Consider the following 16,547-nt stretch of genomic DNA (forward strand, 5'->3'; position numbering starts at 1 on the left):
GGGCTGGCAAGGAAGCGATTCCAGCCACGACAGAGCCAGAGGTTTGGTAGCCAACGTCGGTCGCAGCCCAACTATAAGAAGAGCAAGAGCTGTAAGTGCCGGCAAGGTCACCAGTCGGCATCCTCTACTCATTCGAGCTCCACCTGCAGTCAACGGGGGAAGCAGGCATTTTGAGGGTGCACTTGTGAGGCAGTAGGGACTGTCTGTGGGGGGGGGGGGGGTGGGAGAGCCGGGGAGGACTTTAGGTGAGAGACTAGGACCTAAGGCTGTAACCTGAGCCAGGGAGCAGGGAGGGGTGTCAGCATCTTTGCCAGGGAAGGTGGACAAAGGAAGGGGCCGGCTGGAGGGAATTGAGTTTAGTTTCGGTTTTGGGCTGGGTGGTTGGAATTCAGGGGACTAAGCTTCCTGGACCCCAGAGGGGCTTGATTGAGGGGTCCTGGCTGTGCCCACAAACTCTGCTGTAACCTGTGTTCCTGTTGTCCAATAAACCTTCTGTTTTACTGGCTGGCCGAGAGTCACTGTGGGTCCCAGGAAGAGGGGTGCAGGGCCGGACTCCCCCACACTCCGGGACAACTGGTGGCAGTGGCGGGAGATACTGCACCCCATGGACGGCGCTTCCTGCAGTAAGGGACTGGGGAGCATGTCATGGTACAACCCTCACTCTGAACCTTAGCATCCAAAAGATGGGGTACCAGCAAGAATCCCCCTAAGCTTAATTACCAGTTTAGATCTTGTAGTGCTGCCACCAACCAGGACTTGCAGTGCCTGGTACACTCTGGTCCCACCCAAACCTTCTCAGAGGACCCCAAGACCCAGACCCCCTGGATCTTACACAAGGAAAGTAAACCCTTTCCCCCACCGTTGACTCTCCCAGGCTTTCCCTCCCTGGGTTACCCTGGAAGATCACTGTGATTCAAACTCCTTGAATCTTAAAACAAAGGGAAATGCACCTTCCCCCCTCCTGTTTTCCCCTCCCCAAGAGGTAATACAGATTCAAGCTCCATGAATCTAAAACAAAGGGATTCCACCTTCCCCCCTCCCTTCTCTCTCCCTGTCTCCCACCAATTCCCTGGTGAGTACAGACTCAGTTCCCTTGAGCCTCAGCAAGGGGGAAAAATCAATCAGGTCTTAAAAAAGAAAAGTTTTTAATAAAAGAAATAAAAAAGTAAAAGTTGTCTGTAATTAAGATGGTAAAGGTTACAGGGTCTTTCAGCTTATAGACACTAGAGAGAAGCCTTCCCCCCAGCACAAATACACATTAAAATCATTCCAGCAAAATACACATTTGCAAATAAAGAAAACAATCAAAAAGACTAACCGGCCTTTCTACTTGTACTTACTATTTGAACAGAAAATGAGAGAGCCTGTAGGTACCCAGAGAGAACAACAGCCAAACAAACAACACAAAACAAAGACTTCCCTCCCCCGAGATTTGAAAGTATCTTGTCTTCTGATTGTCCTCTGGTCAGGTGGTCCAGGTTCACGGCTTGTAACCCTTTACAGGTAAAAGAGACATTAACCCTTAACTATCTGTTTATGACAGAGCAGTAAAACGAAGGGACGATTTTAGGGGTGATTAACCCCTGGGAGTGTGTGTCCAGTGAGAAGGACTTTGCAGTAACAGGGTCCCCCGGGGGATTGCAGCGAGTGGTCCCAGGGGCGGAGGAGTCGGCAGCTCGACCCTGGCAGAGAGGTGGTGACCTCACGAAGGGCTGGTGCACTAGGGGTCCCCCTGGAAACTGTGGGGAGTGGCGAGCACCCCGGCCTGTGAGTGGCCAGCAGGAAGATGTATGTCAAGCGGCACAAGTGCGACCTGGTGGAGCTGTGCAAGCAGAGGGGGCTGCACCCAGGGAGGCTCAGCAAGGACCAGCTGATTGCCCAGCTGGAGCAGGGAGACCGCATAAATGAACGGAGCCCTGTCTCTGAGGGAAGCAGCCGGGCAGATGCAGCGCAGGCACCAGTGTCTGTCCCCGCTGGGAGTGGTCAGCCGGCGGACGAGGGCTTCCCGAGACCCCCCCTTCCTAGGCGTAGGGGAAGGGCGGGGAGGAGCCCAGCGAATACCGAGGGCACCGTGACCCCCCCGGCCAGCAGGGGATCCTCCCGGCGACGCTCGGCATCCGTGGAGCAGAAGCGGCTGGAATGGGAGAGAGAGCTAAAACTGAGAGAGCTGGAGGATCGTGAGAGACAGAGAGAACCTGACCAGGAGGAGAAAGAGAGACAGAGGGAACATGAAGAGAGACAAAGACAGCGGGAACTGGAGGAGAAAGAGCGACAGCGTCATCATGAGCTGAAACTGGCAAGGCTGAGGGGCAGCGAGCCCCCAGCTGGGATGAGTGTGGGGGGGCCCAGGACTGCACGGAGCTTTGAGAAGTGCATCCTGGCCCGGCGTAAGGAGGGGGAGGACATGGATGACTTCCTGGATGCCTTTGAGACGGCCTGCTAGCTGCACCAGGTAGATCCTGCAGACTGGCTCTGGGTTCTCACCCCCTTACTGAACCCCAAGGCCGTGGCATTGTACCACCAGCTGGGAGAGGAGGAGAAAGGGAACTACGAACTATTCAAGCAGGCCCTGCTGCGCGAGTTTGGGCTGACTCCTGAGATGTACCGGGAGAGGTTTCGGAGTCAGGATAAAACCCCTGAGGTCTCATATCTGCAGCTAGCCGTCTGCATGGAGGGATATGCCAGCAAATGGGCAGATGGGGCCCAGACGAAGGGGGATGTAGTTAAACTGCTGGTACTGGAGCAACTGTGTGAGCGGTGCCCATCCGACCTGAGGCTGTGGTTGAGGGACCAAAAGCCAGAGAACCCACGACATGCAGGGCGGCTGGCTGATGAGTTTGTGAAGAGCTGGTTGGGGGGTGGCAGGGAGGAGTCTCAAAGGAACAGGCCCGCCGCGATGCAGAGAGAGAGTCATCCTGGGACCTCCCAAAGGGGGAATAAGGAGAACCCCCTCCCAAGGGGAATGCCCAGCGTCAGGGACAACCGATCAGTTCGAGGGGACCAACGGGACATGAGCTGTTATCAGTGTGGCCAGAGGGGCCACATACGGTCCCAGTGCCCCAGGCTCAAGGACAGACTGAGCAGAAAAATCCCACACCGGATTAACTTGGTAGAGACCCAGTGGGCGAGGGGCAGCGTTCGCAGGAAAGGGGGGCTGGCCGTGTACCACCTGCGAAGGAGGGCCCCAGGTAAACTCCTCTGGGGGGCTGGATGCTCCAGGCTCCGAGTTTTTGGTTTACAGGGTGGGTGCGGGGCTGCCCCTCTGGGGAGAGTGCCTTGTTTCCCTGGAGGTAGATGGGAGGAAGGTCACTGGGTACTGGGACACGGGCGCAGAGGTGACGCTGGCCCGGCCCGAGGTGGTGGCCTCAGATCGGATGGTGCTGGGGCGTGGATGGGACCCCATTCAAGGTGCCTGTGGCGAGGGTACACCTGAAGTGGGGGGCCAAGGAGGGCCCCAAGGACGTGGGGGTACACCCACATTTGGCCACAGAAATGTTAATGGGGGGGACCTGGAGGACTGGCCAAGTAACGCCCGGGGTGCCAGGGTTGTGACTCGTCGTCAGAGTCAGTGCAGGGCACTGCGCCCTGACAACGGGGAAGGTACCTTGCCTGAGGCGCAGGACCCTAACCTGGGGGGGGGGGACGCCCAGGGGCACGGTGCAGAGAGGCTGCGGCCTCAGACCCAGCCAGCAAGAGAGAGCCAGTCCCCATCCCTGTCCCAGCTGCTGAGTTCCAGGCCGAGTTGCAGAAAGATCCCTCCTTGCGGAAGCACAGGGACCGGGCTGACCTTAGTGCGGTACAGACCATGAGGAGAGGTTGCAAGGAGAGGTTCCTGTGGGAGAAGGGGTTCCTGTACCGAGAATGGGCTCCCCCAGAGGAAGTAGAGTCATGGGGGATCAGGAGGCAGCTGGTGGTTCCCCAGAAGTTTCGTCACAAGCTGCTGTACCTGGCCCATGACATCCCTCTCGCAGGGCACCAGGGAATCCGGCGCACCAGGCAGAGGCTGCTACAGAACTTTTACTGGCCTGGGGTCTTCACCCAGGTCCGACAGTACTGCCAATCCTGTGACTCCTGCCAGAGGGTGGGGAAGGCCCGGGACAAGGGGAAAGCGGCTTTGAGGCCTTTACCCATCATAGAAGAACCTTTCCAGAAGGTGGCCATGGACATAGTGGGACCTCTCAGCAAGACGACCTGGTCGGGGAAGAAATACATCCTGGTGGTGGTGGATTTTGCCACTCGCTACCCCGAGGCGGTGGCCTGGTCCTCTATTGAAGCAGACACCGTGGCAGATGCGCTGCTGACAATTTTCAGCCGGGTGGGGATCCCCAAGGAAGTCTTAACGGACCAGGGGTCCAACTTCATGTCGGCCCTACTCAGGTCCTTATGGCAGAAATGTGGGGTCTGGCACAACTGGGCCTCAGCATATCACCCCCAGTCCAACGGGCTGGTGGAAAGGTTCAACGGGACGCTGAAGATGATGCTAAAAACATTTATGAACCAGCACCCGCAGGACTGGGACAAGTACTTACCTCACCTGCTGTTCACGTACAGAGAGGTACCCCAGGAGTCTACTGGGTTTTCGCCTTTCGAATTGTTAAATGGAAGGTGGGTAAGGGGCCCCTGGACCTGATGAGAGACGAATGGGAGGGGAAGGCCACTCCCGATGGAGAGTCAGTGGTGGAGTATGTCCTGACCTTCTGGGAAAGACTTGCTGAGCTCATGGGCCTGGCCAGGGAGAATCTAGCCCGAGCCCAGAGGAAGCAGAAGGTCTGGTATGACCACATGGCACAGGCCCGTGCCTTCACCACCGGGGATCAAGTGATGGTTCTCATCCCCGTGAAGAAAAACAAACTCCAGGCTGCCTGGGAAGGGCCCTTCAAGGTTGTCAAGCAACTCAATGAGGTAAACTATGTGGTGGAGCTGTCAAACCGGGCACATCACCGTTGGGTGTATCATGTGAACATGATGAAACCATACTATGACAGGGGGAATGTGGTGTTGGCCATGTGTGGACATTGGGAGGAGCAGGGAGATTGACCCTTTAGTGGATCTATTCCCTGGGACAAAAGCTGGTTCCCCCCTGGAGGCGATTCCCCTCTCTGATCAGCTGACCCTGGCCCAGCACGATGAGATCAGAGGGGTGCTGCATCTATACCGACAGCTGTTTTCCAACCAGCCTGGATGCACTAATTTGACTGTCCACAGGGTGGAGACCGGGTCACATCCCCCTATAAGATGCTCCCCTTTTCGGGTCACCGGGAAAACTGCCCAGGACCTAGAAAGAGAGGTCAGGGACATGCTGGCTTTGGGGGTGATCCAGCCATCTTCCAGCCCTTGGGCCTCGCCAGTGGTGCTGGTCCCCAAAAGGGATGGGTCAATCCGGTTCTGTGTGGACTATCGAAAGCTCAATGCCATCACCGTATCTGATGCCTACCCCATGCCCAGGCCTGACGAGCTCCTAGACAAGCTGGGAGGTGCTCGGTACCTCACCACCATGGATCTTACAAAGGGCTACTGGCAAGTGCCGCTGAACGCAGATGCCAGGCTGAAATCGGCCTTTATCACCCCTCTGGGGCTCTATAAGTTTCTGACCCTGCCCTTCGGCCTCAAGGGAGCACCGGCCACCTTCCAGCGCCTGGTGGATCAGCTACTGCGGGGGATGGAGAGTTTTGCCGTGGCGTATATTGACGATATCTGCATCTTTAGCTGGACCTCGGAGGACCACGTGTCCCAGGTTAAACAAGTCCTGGACCGACTCCAGGAGGCTGGGTTAACCGTGAAGGCTGAGAAATGCAAGGTGGGGATGGCTGAAGTATCTTACCTGGGCCATCGGGTGGGGAGCGGCTGCCTAAAGCCAGAACCAGCCAAGGTGGAAGTGGTCAGAGACTGGCCTGCTCCCCAAACCCAAAAGCAGGTCCAGGCCTTTATTGGGATGGCGGGGTACTATCGAAGGTTCGTGCCCCACTTTAGCGCCATAGCCGGCCCCATCACTGAACTGTGCAAGAAGGGGAAGCCAGACAAGGTGGTCTGGACTGAGCAGTGCCAGCAGGCTTTCCGGGCGCTGAAGGAAGCTCTGGTTAGTGGCCCAGTTCTGGCAAACCCAGACTTTGACAAGCCCTTTATGGTGTTCACTGACGCCTCAGACACGGGACTGGGGGCGGTGTTAATGCAGGAGGATGAAAAGGGAGAGACACACCCCATCGTGTACCTGAGCAAGAAGCTGCTACCCCGGGAACAAAGCTACGCGGCCATCGAGAAGGAATGCCTGGCCATGGTGTGGGCCCTTAAGAAGCTAGAGCCATATCTCTTTGGGTGACACTTCACCGTGTACACCGACCACTCTCCCCTGACCTGGCTGCACCAGATGAAAGGAGCCAACGCCAAGCTCCTGAGGTGGAGCCTGCTCCTGCAGGACTATGACATGGACGTGGTCCATGTGAAGGGAAGTGCCAACCTGACAGCGGATGCATTGTCCCGGAGCGGGGGTGTCATAAACAGATAGCTAAGGGTTAATGTTCTTTTACCTGTAAAAGGGTTAACACAGGGAACCTGAAACACCTGACCAGAGGACCAATCAGGAAACAAGACTTTTTCAAATCTGGGTGGAGGGAAGTTTTGGGTGTGAGTTCTTTGTTCTTTGTCTTGTGTCTGTGCCCTCTCGGCTCTGAGAATGATTTTTCTATCTCCTGGCTTTCTAATCTTCTGTTTCCAAGTTGTAAGTACAAAGATAGTAAGACAATAGGTTTATATTGGTTTTTTTGTATTTACATGTGTATAGTTGCTGGAGTGTTTTGAATTGTATTCTTTTTGGATAAGGCTGTTTATTCATTTTTTCCTTTTAAGCAATTGACCCTGTATATTTTCACCGTTATACAGAGACTATTTTTAATGTCCTTTTTTCTTTCTTTTTATATAAAGCTTTCTTTTTAAAACCTGTTGGAGTTTTTCTTTAGTGGAGACTCCAGGGAATTGAGTCTGCAGCTCACCAGGGAATTGGTGGGAGGAAGAAGTCAGGGGGAAAATCTCTTTGTGTTAGATTTACTAAGCCTGACTTTGCATACCCTCTGGGTGACGGGGGGAGAGAGATTAGCTCTCTCGGTACTTATGTTTCCAGGACTGGAAGCAGGGAATCTCCTAGGGTCGTCCAGGGAGGGAAGCCTGGGAGGAAGTAATAAGGAAACAAGGGGAGGGGTTATTTCCCTTTGTTGTGAGACTCAAGGAATCTGAGTCTGGGGGTCCCCCAGGGAAAGTTTTGGGGAGACCACAGTGAGCTAGGCACTGTATAATTCCTGTCTGGTGGCAGCTTTACCAGGTCCAAACTGGTAACTAAGCTTGGAAGTTTTCATGCTAACACCCATATTTTGGACGCTAAGGTCCAGATCTGGGAAAAAATGTTATGACAGGGGGCCCTGAACTTCCCCAGGTCATTGGGCAGAATGACCCCGCTCAGTTCAGTCTCAAAGGTGGGAGAGATGTGATGGAGTAGGACTGTCTGTGTGGGGGATGGGAGAGCCGGGGATGTCTTTAGGTGAGAGACTAGGACCTAAGGCTGTAACCTGAGCCAGGGAGCAGGGAGGTGTGTCAGCACCTTTGCCGGGAAGCTGGACAAAGGAAGGAGCCGGCTGGAGGGAGTGGAGTTTAGTTTCGGTTTTGGGCTGGGTGGTTGGAATTCAGGGGACTAAGCTTCCTGAGCTCCAGCAGGACTTGATTGAGGGGTCCTGGTTGTGCCTACAAGCTCTGCTGTAACCTGTGTTCCTGTTGTCCAATAAACCTTCTGTTTTACCGGCTGGCTGAGAGTCACTGTGACTCCCAGGAAGAGGGGTGCAGGGCCAGACTCCCCCATGCTCTGTGACAGTGCTCAAGGGCGACCTTCCAGCCTGTGTCCTGGATCCTGCTCCCCTGTTATTCTCCAGCCGCTTGCCCCCTTCCTCCCTGCCTGGGCCTTTATAGTGTCAGCCCAATGGGTCCTCAGCACAGTAGCAGGGGGGTGGGGTAGGGGCATGTCCTCCAGTTTGTTTCTACACCCACCCACCCCCATCCCTCTTCAGGGACCTGTCTCATGAGCATCTGCTCACTCAGGAGGTGCAAAGCCTCCTGCAGGCGGGACCCATGGAAGGAGTCCTGCTGTATTTAAGGTGCAAGGGGGTTTTGTCACAGAGTGTGGGGGAATCAAGGTCCTGCACCCCTGGCTTCCTGCGATTCACTGTGACTCAGCCAGCCAGTAAAGCAGAGGTTTATTTAGACGACAGGATCACAGTCCAAGACAGGTCTTGCCATTACAGACAACAGGACCTCCTTTAGTTAGGTCCATCTGGGGGCCCCAGGGAGGCAACAGCCCTGTTGGTCGGGGAGCCCCTCTTTATTTCCCAGCCAGTTCCAGACTGAAACTCCCTTCAGCCATCTCCTTTCTGGCCTTTCACCGGCTCCTCTCCCAGCCTTTGTGTCCTTTGTTCAGTGTCGGGACAGAGGTGTCACCTGGCCTCCAACCCCTGACCTGGGCTCTCAAGTTACATGCTCAGGTATCCTCCCTTCCCCAAGGCAGGCAGTCCCAGCACAACTCCCCTGCAACCTTCCCAGGTCAATACTCCCTACTCAGCATTCACAGAACACAGCCAGAACATTCCCACTTCGGCACAGTTTTATTCCTGCTATTTTTTAATCTCAAAGACCAAGGTGGGTCTGCGGCCCATCTTAGACCTGCAAGGCCTCAACAGATATCTCAAGAAGTGGTTTCACACGGTCTCCCTGGCCTTCATCATCCCTTCCCTGGATTTGGGAGACTGGTACGCCGCCCTCGATTTGAAGGATGCCTACTTTCATGCTTCGCTATTCCACGGACACAGATATTTTCTGCGCTTCACGGTGGGGACCTCCCACTACCAGTTTACAGTGCTCCCGTTCAGCCTAGCAGCAGTGCCGAGGGTGTTTACCAAGTGCATGTCGGTGGTGGTGGCTTATCTCAGACATCGGGGTATCCAGATTTCCCCATACCTCGATGACTGGCTCATCAAGGGCCACTCCAGGACCCAGTTCCAGCACAGTGTCACCGTGCTGCAAACCACGTGCCACACTCTGGGCCAGTTGATAAACGAGCAAAAATCAACGTTAATTCTGGTCCAAAGGACAGAGTTTATTGGAGCGGCGCTTGACTTTACCCAAGCCAGGGTGTTTCTGCCACAGGCCAGGTTCAGGACGATGTCAGATTGCATTGCCAGCATCTCATCTCACCCGCTCACCACGGCCCGGGTCGGCCTCAGACTATTGGGTCACATGGCAGCGTGCACTTAGGTGGTCTGCCATGTGAGGCTCAGACTGCGGCCCCTTCAACTGTGGCTAGCCACAGACTATTCCCTGTCCCGGGATCACCTGGACACAGTTATCACGATCCCACCAAAGGTACTTCCCTCTCTGCAGGGGTGGTGCCGGAAGCAGTGCCGTTCCAGAGTCCACCACTCATGGTCTCCCTGATATCAGATGCCTCCATCCTCAGTTGGAAGCACATCTCGGTATGCTGCGGACCAGGGGACATGGTCTCCAGAGGAGCCGGTGTTACATATAAAAGTCAGGAAGTTCAGGGCCGTCCGCCTAGCCTGCGGTGTCTTCCTTCTCCAGCTGTCCGGTCGGGTAGTGCAGGTGTTGATGAACAACATGGCCTCGATGTTCTATGTCAACAGGCGGGGAAGCGTGCTCATCGGTGCTCTGCCAGGAGGCCCTATTCCTGTGGGACTTTTGCATCCAGCACGTGATCCACTTGGAAGATTCACATCTCCCCGGTGGCTGCAACATGCTGGCAGATCACCTTAGCAGGTCCTTTTCCTCTCACCATGAGTGGTTGCTCCACTCGGAGGTTGCCCGGATGCTCTTCCAGAAGCGGGGGGCTCCCGAGTGGACCTGTTCACCACCAGACAGAACAGGTAGCGTCATCAGTTCTGCGGTCTCCAAGGCGTCGGCAGGAGCATCCTCTCCGATGCCTGTCTCCAGTTGGGGGTGGGCATTCCTGCAGATTCCGCTGATCAGCAAGGTCCTATTGAAAATCAAAAGGGACAAGACGTGAGTCATTATGATCACCCTGGCATGGCCTCACCAGCACTGGTTTGGCACGCTCATGGACCTGGCCACTGCCCAGCCGCCCGGACCAGCTTTCGCAGGACCACAGTTGGTACCTGCACCCGAACCTTCCCTCTCTTCACCTCACGGCTTGGCTGCTGCATGACTGAACCTGGAGGAACAGGCCTGCTCTAGCCATGTGCAGCAGATTCTCTTGGAAAGCAGGAAGTCCCCCACCAGAGCGACTTACCTGGCAAAGTGGAAGCAGTTCTGCTGCTGGGCATCGGAGTGTAGCATCTCCCCGACCAGTCGTCTCTACAGTCCATCCTGGATTACCTGCTCCAGCTAAAGCACCAAGGCCTCGTGCTTTCAGCCATTGAGGTGCACTTGGCAGCCATATCAGCCTTCCACCCGCGTGTCCAGGTAAATCAGTGTTCTCGCATGAGATGTCTATCTGGTTCCTAAAGGACCTGGAGCAGCTCTTCCCACCAGTCCGGGACCCAATTCCCCAATGGGACCCCAACCTGGTCCTCTCTAGGCTCACGGGCCCACCCTTTGATCCTATGGCTTCTTGTTCCGTTTCCCATCTGTCATGGGAAGTGGCTTTCCTTGTAGCTATTATCTCTGCAAAGCGCGTAGCCGAGATTAAGGTCCTCTCTTCGGAGCCACTGTGTATGGTATTCTACAAGGACAAGGTCCAGCTGCAGCCCCATCCAGCCTTCCTGTCAAAGGTGGTGTCCCCTTTTCATGTCAACCAGGATATCTTCCAGTTTTAGGATGCATCAGGCGAGGTATTTCCAGCAAAGATAAGGAGGTGTTAGTACCGTTATATAAGGCACTGGTGAGACCTCATCTGGAATACTGTGTGCAGTTCTGGTCTCCCATGTTTAAGAAGGATTAATTCAAACTGGAACAGGTTCAGAGATGGGCTACTAGGATGATCCGAGGAATGGAAAACCTGCCTTATGAAAGGAGACTCAAAGAGCTTGGCTTGTTTAGCCTGGCCAAAAGAAGGCTGAGGGGGGATATGCTTGCTCTTTATAAATATATCAGAGGGATTAATATTAGGGAGGGAGAGGAATTATTTAAGCTTAGTACCAATGTAGACACAAAAACAAATGAGTATAAACTGGACACTAGGAAGTTTAGACTTGAAATTAGACATAGGTTTCTAACCATTAGAGGAGTGAAGTTCTGGAACAGCCTTCCAAGGGGAGTAGTGGGGGCAAAAGACATATCTGGCTTTAAGACTAAGCTTGATAAGTTTATGGAAGGGATGGTATGATGGGATAGCTTAATTTTGGCAACTGATCTTTGATTATCTATTATTGTCTGTGATGGGATGTTGGATGGGATGGGATCTGAGTTACTGCAGAGAATTCTTTCCTGAGTGCTGGCTGGTGAGTCTTGCCCACATGTCAGGGTTTAGCTGATCACCATATTTGGGGTCGGGAAGGAATTTTCCTCCAGGGCAGATTGGCAGGGCCCTGGAGGTTTTTCGCCTTCCTCTGCAGCATGGGGCATGGGTCACTTGCTGGTGGATTCTCTGCAGCTTGAGGTCTTCAAACCACAATTTGAAGACTTCAATAACTCAGACATAGGTTAGGGGTTTGTTATAGAAGTGGATGGGTAGGGTTCTGTGGCCTGCTTTGTGCAGGAGGTCAGACTAGATGATCATGTTGGTCCCTTCTGACCCTAAAGTCTATGAGTCCTTGTGTTCTGTCTGAAGCTGCACTCCACCATGGCGGCTGCACACCTTGGATATCCAGTGCGCCCATGTGTTCTACCTGGAGTGCACCAAGCCCGTCCACAGCCGACCCAGTTCTTCACTGACAGTGGAAAGGATGACGGCCTCCCGGTGTCCTCACAGAGGATCTCGATTTGGATCTCCACCTGCATCTGGACCTGATGCCTATAGCTAAGGGCCGCTGGACCATGGCTCAAGTGTCCTCGGTGGCCTTCCTGGCGCACGTCACAATCCAGGACATCTGCAGGACTGCGACGGGGGACGCCTTCCCGCCTCTGGTGGCACTGCTTGGGAGTCGCTTACAATAGACATGAGCAAGCACTGGAAGAAGAAAAGACAGTTACCTGTTCCGTAACTGGTGTTCTACGAGATGTGCTGCTCATGTCCATTCCACGACCTGCCCTCCTGCCCCTCTGTTGGAGTTCCCAGCAAGAAGGAACTGAGGGTGTGGGGAGCCAGCGGGCTCCAGAGGGCACCAGAGCTGGTCCCCTATGGACAGCGCTGAGGGAAAAACGTCCAGCACCGGTGCATGTGGCGAGCGCACACCTAGCTTGGAATGGACATGAGAATACGTTATGGAACAGGTAACGGTCTTTTTCCTCCAACTGTGTAGTGGCGCTGCCCTGAGCTGCCGCAGCCATTGTCTTTCTCGTCGTCGTTCCCCAGTTCCCATCCGGGCTTGGTGTCGCAGCAGCTTGGGCCATGGCGGGTATGGGGCCCCCAGCCCACCAGAAGAGCTGGGCCATGCACGCGGTGCAATAGAGACAGCAGGGCTGGGGGTGCTAAGCTGCGAGGAAGGTCCAGGGAGCACCTGGATACCGTGGTGATGGGCATGTGAAAGCCCTGGTGCAGTCTCCCGTAGGAAGGGGAGACAGGCTGGAGGAGGGGCCCAGACTTTGGGCAGGAAGCAGTAATGACCCTTGAGAGGTGCAAACAATGGGGACTGGGGCAGAATGGCTCTAGCCAGAGGGGCCTGGCCCCACAGGACAGGGTGTGGGGTGGGGCGGGAGCAGCTGGGATCTGTCCTGGAGCAGGAGGGGTAGCAGGAGCAGGGACAGGACTCATCCTCAAGGCTATGCCATCTGGTGCCGGATGGACGCACCCCCAGGTCCGTCTGCTCTGACACCCCCAGGCCCTTGGGCTCCTACCGGCACCGCAGCTGATCCTGAGGGAGCGGGGGAGACCGAAGGCTGCAAAGTCCCACCCTCCACTCGAGCTGGGCCGACGCGAGAGCCGCGAGCTGGGTCGGCGGGGAGACAAGCCGCTGCATAACCATGAGCATGAGGGGAAGGGTGCTGGCGACTGGGGGGACGAGCCCTCCAGCTCCCACACCCGTCCCTCACCAGGATGGTACCAGCCTTCATCCCAACCCCCTCATCTCCACCGCCAGGGACTGGGGCCCCCCGGCCAGTTCTTGGGGGCATCGGACCGGATCTGACCAGGGCACCTGCGATGCCCGAAGCTGCCCCCTTCGCAGCGAGCCCCGGCGCAGGGTAGAGGGCATCGAGCTGTCCTGGTGCGAGGGGCAGGGAGCTGTGCCTGGCCTGCAGTGATTGCCCCCCCCGGGGGTTTTCAGCAGCCCCTGAACTAGGCCATCTCTTGCCCCAAGGAGATCCCCCCCACGCCAAGCCAGCTCCCCCTGTGAGCCTCCTGGTCCAGGGATGGGGAGAGGGGCCGAGGGGCGAGGTTCCCCGGTGTCCAGGCGGGTGGACCCCCCAGCCCAGCTGGGTGGAGGTGCCATGTGCCCCCAGCGGCTGTTCCTGCTGTCCATGAGGGCAGGGGGCGAACGCAGCCCTCGGCCAGCCCCGGGGCTTCGTCGCTGGGTTCGTTTCCTTAGCAACATGGCCAGGAACTCCTTTGCCACTCGGCTCAGGGCCTAATCCTCCCTCCTGCTTCTGGGGACAGACCAGTCCCGAGCCGGCCCCCCGCTGTGCCAGGGAGACCCCCGCCCCGGGCCAAGGGAACGCCGATCCTGCCCCATCCCCGGGGAACCAGGCCCAGGAGGGCAGGGCGCAGCCACCAGGAGCCTCCGCCCTCCCCAGGGCAGAGTGGGGCCCGGGGCCCGGCAGCGTCTGGTGTCCCCGCTAGCTGGGGGAGATGCAGGCCCTGGCCCCGGTGCCCGGGATGACTCTGAGATGGGGGTGGGAGAGGTGGGTTAGTCTCAGGCAGGTGGGATTGGGAGGCCTGCATGCCAGGGCAGAGCATGTCCCTCCCCGCTTGCTCTGGGTGCGAAAGTAGGACACAGCCGCCCCCAGGGTGGCCTAGAGAGAACGGGGAGCTGGCACAGGCCCCCACAACCTGGCTAAGGGGCAGGAATCCAGCCCTCCCTGCAGGGCCCCGACTGCTGGCCCAGCCCCCATGTGCCGACCGCTCCCAGGCCGTAGTCCCTCAGAGGTGGGTTTGAGGCTGAGGATCTGCAATATGCAAACCCCGAGGAGGCCCCTCTGTCACTCTCAGCACAAGGGGCAGCCCCTGATCACCCTCCCCACTTCATTTCCTGCTCCCGGGGCCCGGAAACCCTTCGCAGCACTGTCCAGAGGACCCAGGAGCCTGTGGGCAGAGACCGGAGCCAGGCAAGGCCGGCTAGTCGGGTGCCGCGTGGCTTCCTGATGGCGAGGCAGAGCACACGTGCAGCCCCTGGCACAGCATCACAACAGGGTCGGAGCAGCCGATCAGGTGGGGGACAGAACCCATGCTCCGGGCTGCTCAATGAGCCAGTCCCCTGCCAAAGGAGCAGGCCCTCCCGGGACGGTGCGGGGCCTTGGCCAGCCACCAGCTGGGCAGGGCCAGCAACAGATTGGGCGCATTAGCTGGGCACCGATGCATGGTCCCTGCCCCACAAGGCTCCTGGTGCTGTGCCATGCTGGGGGTGCAGGGAGAAGAATCAGGGGGCTCTTGAAAGTAGCTGGGGGGCATTTGGAGCTCCTGCAGATGGCACTGGGGAAGGGGCAGGGCAGAGGGTGTTGGGGAGGGGCCCAGGCTGCATCAGGGAGGGGATCGGGGGGGAGAACATATGGAGGATGGTGGGTGCTGGAGGGGGTGGGAAGCTGGAGGGTAGGAGTCGGAGTTCTTGCAGACAAGGGTGGCTGTGGTGCTCAGGGCAGAGGAGAGCAGCCACACGCTGTGTTGCGAGAGTTTTAACACCCACAGGTGCTGGTGCAGCACCATCAGTTGGCAGACAGGAGGTTAAAGGCCCCACCAGCGCTCAGAGCACAGGTCCTTGGAGGCCTGAGCCCTGCCAGAGCCACCCGCAAGGCCAGGGCAGAGCCGCATGCCCAGCCCTGGGGGGAACACAGGCGAGAACCGTTCTCCAAACTGTCCATTCCCCTCGCTCCTGCACAAAGCAACAGAACTGGGCACAAGCCCCTTGGGGATGCCCTTTGCAGACCCCCAGTAGGACGCGGGGAGCTGGGAGTGGGGTTTGGGGGCCGGCTGGGCAGGAACATGGGGAACCAGGAGTGGGGTTTTCGGGCAGGGACTTGGAGAGCTGGTTTTGGGGCAGGGATGCAGGGAGCCAGGAGTGAGTTTTCGGGGCAGGCCGCATAGGGATGTAGTGTTTTGGAGTAGGCTGGGCAGGGACGCAGGGGATGTGGGAAACCAGGAGCGGGGTTTTGGGGCAGGCTGACGGGGGACGCAGGGAGCCGGCCAGGGATGCGGGGAGCCGGGAGCGGGGTTTTAGGGCAGGCCGACTGGGGATGCGGGGAGCCGGGAGCAGGGTTTCGAGGCAGGCCGGGCTGGGACGTGGCTACATGCAAAGTTTGTTGCAGACTAACTTGAGTTACTTGGCATTAGAGTGCCATGTGGCCAGGCCCAATGTGTTTGTTGTGAAGCAAATTGTGCATTAACACCGCCGCTTTGGCCGTCTTGCACATTTGCCAAGTGCTCTTCCAGCTGCCCCATCACCGGTGTGCCAGCTCCCTCTCTGGGGCCATTCAGACTGGCTGCTGTGCCCTGTTTGGACGCTGGCCCTCGCCCAGGTGCTGACCTTTGCCGTTCCTGCCTGTGGGGTATTCACGCACCTGTGTCATGACCCTGATCATTGTCCAGCCATGCCTTGTGCTCACTGAGGCCCATGCTGAGAGCTCGGGCTGCCCTGCCCTCTGGAGAGAGGCGGCCAGGCACAGCTGACTGGCAGTCGCTTGGCACAGGTCGCCCATTGGAACATTGGCAGGAGAGGGGGCTCGAGAAGCCAAGTCCTGGGCTATCAGTGTGAGGAGAACAGGAACAGGAGCTCTGGGACAGAGCGCTTGGTGTCTGCAGAGACTGGGCATTCGCAAGAGATCCCACTGCTGTGTGGACTGCACTATCAACACCCACCCTGGCCAATCCTGCAGCCCAGGGTCTCACTGAGCCGGTGAACCCCAAGGTGGTCCCAGGCCCAGAGCCCCTGAATCACAGCCCGGGGAGCCACCCAGGGAGAGGCCCCTTTCCAGGCCTTGCAGTGCCAGGGAGAAGTACCTGTTCTGCTGATGTCGTGAGGCGAGGTGTGTGGGGTGAAGAAGAGGTTCACGGAGCCACCAGTGACCCTACTGCCAGTTAGGAAGCCCAGCTGTGCAAACTCAGGGGGAACCTGTGCACACTTCCACGGCTAGCACCAAGCTGGGCTGACGACCTCCCGCATAGTCATTGCCTCCCGCTTCTCCGCGCCGAGGGGAATCGTCCCAAGTGCTAGCAGAGCAGTCTCTGACAGTCAGCGGTTCTGCCACCACTGCTGGGCAGCCCAGATCTGCAGCAAATCCAGTGCCAGCTGGCC

This window comes from Gopherus evgoodei, chromosome 7 (genome assembly GCF_007399415.2).
Source record: "Gopherus evgoodei ecotype Sinaloan lineage chromosome 7, rGopEvg1_v1.p, whole genome shotgun sequence".
Classification (NCBI taxonomy): domain Eukaryota; kingdom Metazoa; phylum Chordata; order Testudines; family Testudinidae; genus Gopherus; species Gopherus evgoodei.